We start from the raw sequence: 6,280 nt of genomic DNA on the forward strand, positions 1-6,280 counted from the left end.
TTATAAGTAAATGAGTGAGCACATTGTTGTGTTAGTGACAGGGCTGAGGAGAGGGAACCAAGCAAGTAACTTCTCATTTAAACAAAGGTATTGCCACACCTTCATATTCTTTTATTTATTTATTTATTTATTTGCTTTATTACATCTATACAAAAGAAAAAAGAACATTGAATAAAAAACAAACTAACGATAACCAAAGAATAGCAATGTTAAAAGATTCCATGTTAAATTCTTCCTAAAAAAACCCACAAAATGCATTCAATTAATGCCTTCTTATATTCCCAATAATTCAGTTGTAAATAATACAAAGCAAAACATAACATCCAATTCCATATTCCATATTCCAGCTTCATATTCTTGCCTTCTTTGTGAAGCCCTTAGAAATTTGATTTACACTTAAGCGGTATACAAATCTTGTTAAATAAAAATAAATAAATAGATGATCTTATGGTTCCTACCCCAGTTTCCCAACCCAACCATGTTAAGGATAGTAATTTAATTCACTGATATTGTAAATGCTTGCATGCAGGGGCGGAAGAAGGTGGGGGCGATGGGAGCGCACCGCCCCCATCGGCGTGATCCCGGTGGGGTTCCATTGCAGCTGCCCCCCTGCCCACGCTGGGCACCCCGCCCCCGCAGGCTACGTTCCCCGCCCCAGAACGCGTGCCCCGCTACAGCAGGCAGTGCACTCCACCCCCAGAACGCATGCCACGCCCCACCCCCGGGATGCTGCCAGCCCCGGCCCCGCCTGCCCCCTTCCCCCAGTGCCGGAGAATGAAGCTCCACCACTCTGCTTGCATGCATTACTATGTGTTTAAATTTGATTGGTTGGTAACTGAATTCTAGAGAGTTCTCCAGTAGTTCTCCATGGGCGGTATCCAGTGAAGGGGAGACTCCATTGTATGTGAAGAAAGACAACTGTCTGATGGGAGGGCGTTCCACGGGGCGGGCGCCACTACCGAGAAGGCCCTCTGTCTGGTTCCCTGTAGCTTTGTTTCTTGCAGTGAGGGAACTGCCATTGGGCACTGGGACTACTATGTTTGCCTTGGATTACCTAAACTGACAAGTGGATGAGGGGAAAGTGGTCCTGTTAGTTCCCCTGGAGGCTTTCGATACCATCCAGACAAGAGGACAGAGGTGCTGTTGGTAAATAGAAAGTGTGGCTCAGGGTCCAGGATTCAACCTCTTCTGGAAAGAATTGCACTCCCATTAAAAGACCAGGTCCCTGGATTCTCAGGTGGTCACAGTGACAAGAAGTGTGTTTGGTGCGATTGCTTTTAGTGTGTCACTTGTGCCCTTTACTGAGCCAGTCTGATTTTGCAACAGTAATCCATGCTTTAAGTCACATCACGTTTAGATTACTGTGATGCGCTCTTCATGGGGCTACCCTTGAAGAACATTCAGAAGATTCAGTTAGTGCACATAAACTAGATTGCTAATCAGTGCACGGCATTATTACAATATTCAAAGATCTGTACTTCCCTTGGAAGAGGCATTGACTGTTAAACCGATCTGCGAATTGTAGTTCTCCACGGGGAATATGGTCTCCTAACAATGCTCAGCACCATGCAGTTCCCAGCGTTCTTTTGGGGGGTGCCATGACTGTTTAAAGTGGTATGATAGTGCTTTAAATGTCTAGCACAGAAGTGGCCTGATTCAGGGGTGAATAACCTGTGGCCCCATAGATGCTGTTGAGCTACATCTCTAATCAACCTTGACTCTACTGGCTGGGGCTGATCAAAGTTGGGGTCCAGCATTTGGAAAGCCATAGGTTTTCCCACCCCGTTCATAAATTCCTTCCCTTTTTTAATTAAAAATTTTTTTATTCAAAAGTTACAATACATTTTTGATCAATATATCCCTTCCACTTCAGTGATGATGGCAGCATTAAAATATACTGTTCTTCTTCAACAAAAGAGAAAAAGGGAGACCAGATCATGTCAAAGGTATCATTTTATGGAAATTCCTTTGATTAATCGCCAATAGTATGTGAGGCATTCTGATGCTATTAAACCCAAGCCTCTATTGGTGTTTTAGAAGTTTCCTTTCATTGTTGGGCAATAACTAGTCTAGCTGCTGTGAACAGGAAGGAAATTAATTCTTTAGATTTAAGGGTAGAATGTGGGGTCAAATCTAATGTAATTAAGGCAAGTGCCAAATTAGGAGGGATAGATTGTTTAGTGATTTTGGAGGTCAGGTTAAAAACTTTTCCCCGAAAGGCATGGGCCACGGTACACTCCCATCAAACATGAAAACAGGAACCTCGTTCTCCACAGCCTTTCCAACATAATGGTGAGCTTAAAGGATTTATATCTGCAAGGGGGTCCAATGCCACCGAAAGATATTTTTAAGGGAAATTTCCTGGAGGTGAGCCGAAATTCTTTTTAAAGATGGATTTTGCCATATTGATTCCCATACTTTTTCACTTGTTGAAATTCCTATATCCGTTTCCTATCCCAGAGAGGAGAGTTTCATAACACAACAGAATCAACACCCAGCTGGTTAACAATAGTATAATCCTCCCCGCTGTGTAACAGGACTTTACAGATAACCAGCTTTCCGAGTGTTGTTTACGTGTGTGCTCCGCTTGATAGATGGTAGAGTGTATTCACCCTACATTGGAAGATTGGGCTGAGCAAAGGGTAAAACTGACAAATGGGGAGTTGGTGAGGGCAGCAGGAGGCCGAGACAATAGTGAAACTGAGTCCATCAGTGTCTATTTGTGATTTGCATATGCTGCAGTGAAAGGAACGTAGCAGCTGGTGACAAAGCTAATGAGCCATGGTTATATAATGAAAATTAGTTTGCTATCGCAGAGAGTATAGCTGAAGTCAGGCTAAACCTGCAACGTCTTAAAGGTCTGTGTGTTTTCTCCAATACATGGCAATGCAGCTATTTCCCCCTGGTATCAAGGCTGCCTGGAGGGGCAAATGAGATGAGGCATTAGAGTGATCTATATTGGATCACCTTTTTTCTTTTAAATAGCTGTCATAGGTGCAAGGGGATGGGATTAGGACTATGGCATTGAGGGAGAGGGGAATAATGTTTACCTTCTGGACTATGTAAATATCCTATGTGCAAGCATGCATGCGTAGACACACTTGCCACATTCGGGAAAATATACAGTGGCTGTACATCTTCCTTAACAGGAAAAACGGCACTTTGTGAGGGGAATGAGATTATAGCTGTGCACACACTGGTGGCTTGAAACACAGCAAAGCCATTTCCCCCTGCTGTGTTACAAGTTGCATTTTTGCATTTTTACAATTGTTGTACACACCAGAGAGGGGCTTGCATACCCTCAAACATTTTTCTGGTGAAGACAGAGGTGTCTTATTCAATACTGCTGCTGCTGCTGCTGCTGCAGCTGCTAATGTTATTATTTATACCCCACCCATCTGGGTTGCCCCAGCCACTCTTGGCAGCTTCCATCATATATCAAAACATAATAAAACATGAAACATGGGGGGGGGGGGACTTTTCCCTATACAGGGCTGCTTCCCATTCCCGATGTCTTCTAAAGGTTGTATAATTACTTATATCCTTGGCTTGGGGGTCACATAACTCCACACCCTTCAACATTTCTTCGATGAAAATGTGGGAATGCTTAGGAGTGTGGATGATGATATCTTACTTTATATATCTCCTCCCAGCTTGTGTTAACAAGCTCCAAACTTAGCAGAGTTTCATTCCCTTTTAAAACACACACAGAGAGATGTGCTTGCACAGGCTTGCTAAAGCCTAAAATAATATATATATATTCCTGGTATAATTCCCCTATATCCCTCTTAACTAAAAATCACAATCCATTGCAATCCTTCAAAAATACACAAAAATATGTAATACTGGGCCCATAACCCTTTGTGGGTATGATTAGGAACGTGGATGAGGATATATTGTCAGGTATATCCTGTCCCAGCTTGTGTTAGCAAGCTCCAAACTTAGCAGAGTTTCATTCCCTTTTAAAACACACACAGTAGATGTGCTTGCACATGTGGGATGTAAACACAGAGCAGCCAAACACAACACTCCTAGAGAGGACATGAAGGTAACTCAGTCCTCCAGGCTTAACTTCCTGTTTACCTGGACTGAGTTACAGGAACCAGAAGTGGGTGTGGTCTTACCTGGGAGGAAGATCCCAAAGAAGACTCTCCATTTTGCCTCATCCTTTGAAGAAGCAGGATGCTCTCTCAGCCTGCAGCTGAGAGAAGCAGAAGTGAAGCCTGTTCCCTTATGGAATCAGCTTCACTGCATGTAAATACATTTATCTAAGTTTGTCTGCCTCTTTTTGCCTGTACTGTGACTCATGGATGTCTGTAAGTAAACTCCTTTTATATCTTATAATCAGTATTGTGTCTTTCTACTTTTAAGAGGGAACAAGGGGAATATACCAGGAATATAGCTGGCTTAAGCAAGCCTATGCAAACGTTTTTCTGCTGTGTTTTAAAAGGGAATGTAAACTCTGCTAAGTTTGGAGCTTGCTCACACAAGCTGGGATTGAGATATATAAATAATATATACTCATCCACACTCCTAAACATTCCCACAAAGGGTTATTGGCCCCAGTATTGCATATTTTTGTGTATTTTTGAAGGATTGCATTGGATTGTGTTTTTGAGTTGAGTTGGATTTTTTTTTGAAAGTACTTCCTGGTGAGCACATGTTTTCTTTGTCTTTGTTCTTTTGTTACTGTGCTGAAAAGGGATTAATCCCCCTCCCCTCCCTCAGAGTTTACAGTACTCAGAGGCAGTGAAGATTTATTTGAGTTTTTTGTATTTTTGAGCATTTTTGAGTTTTTGTTTTTGGAATTTTTGACAAATTTTTGGATTTTTGAAATTTTTTCAACTTTTTGAATTTTAAGATGGCTAGTCTAGCTTTTGATAGTGAAGCAAGGCCAAACTATATGCTGCTGAACGACCATAATTTTGTGCACTGGAAGCAACGCTTAATGGTATATCTGAGTGCAAGGAACGTTCTGCAGGCTATAAAAGATGAAAAGCCTACAGGAGATAAAGAAGAAGATTTAGCCAAAATTGAAGCCTGGGAAAGGAAGAATAGCGAAGCCAAGCACATAATTTTAAGTGCACTTCGCGATGAGCATCTATCCTTAATAAACATTGAGGATGATGCATCCCAGATTTTAAAAGACATTGAGCGGATTTATGGAGCATCTACACAGAACTCCTACAGGCATTTGCTAGATAAATTGCTCAAGTTAAAGATGAACTCCAGAGAGCAGTTCACAGAGCATGTTAAGAGTTTTTCAGAGATTGTGCAAAGAATTGCTCTCACTCCTGAAGCTCTTAATGAAGTGACTAAGGTGACTTTCTTGCTAGCATCGCTAGGACCAGCATTTTCTTCATTTAGAAGCCTAATGGATCACACAAAAGATCTGACTTTTAATGAATTAATCAGCCACTTAAGAGAGGAATGCAGAGAAAGCTTGGATTCTCAAGAACGCAACTCTAGGAGAGGTGACTGTAATTATGCTTCTAAAGCAAAGAATTCCCAGACCTTTCAGCAAAAGGCAGAAAGGAAGGAAAGATTTAAGTGCTCCATGCTGTTACAAGAGAGGAGTTTAGCTGTCCAGAATTATGAAAATGTGCATAATACGTGGATTTTAGATTCTGGAGCGAGCTCCCATTACTGTTTTGTAAAAGGATATTTTAATGAATTAAATGATCAAGAATCTGAGATCGAAATAGCTGATGGCCGCATTTTGAAGTCGGAAGGTGCAGGTTCTGTGCATTTGGAATTCAATGTAGATAATGAGTCTTTTAGAACCAGAGTGTCTGATGTTCAGTATGTGCCAGAATTGAACTGCAATTTACTCAGTGTGTCCGCTTTGGACAAGAAAGGCTTCAAGATCACATTTGAGAATGGACAATGTAGTGTGACCAAAGATGGTGAAGTGTATGCTGAAGCCAGACTAACAAATGGGGTTTATGAGCTTAATGTTTCAGAAAAGCAGTCTGCAAAAGTCGCCCATTCCAGCCAGAAGGATGAAGCAGATTTAACGCTGTGGCACCGAAGATTGGGACACAGAGACAGAAACGTCATTCTGGATCTACAAAAGAAGGATCTTGTAAGAGGTTTGCAGGTAAAAGGGAGCAACAACCAGGCTCCAACAAAATGCATAAGTTGTATAACTGAAAAGGCTGTAAAACCTTCTTTTCCACGTTGTGCAGAGCAAAGAAGTACTAAAGTTTTGGACATTGTGCATTCAGATCTATGTGGACCAATCAATGTTCCATCACTTGGAAACAACAAATATATATTG

This window comes from Lacerta agilis, chromosome 16 (genome assembly GCF_009819535.1).
Source record: "Lacerta agilis isolate rLacAgi1 chromosome 16, rLacAgi1.pri, whole genome shotgun sequence".
Taxonomy (NCBI): Eukaryota; Metazoa; Chordata; class Lepidosauria; order Squamata; family Lacertidae; genus Lacerta; species Lacerta agilis.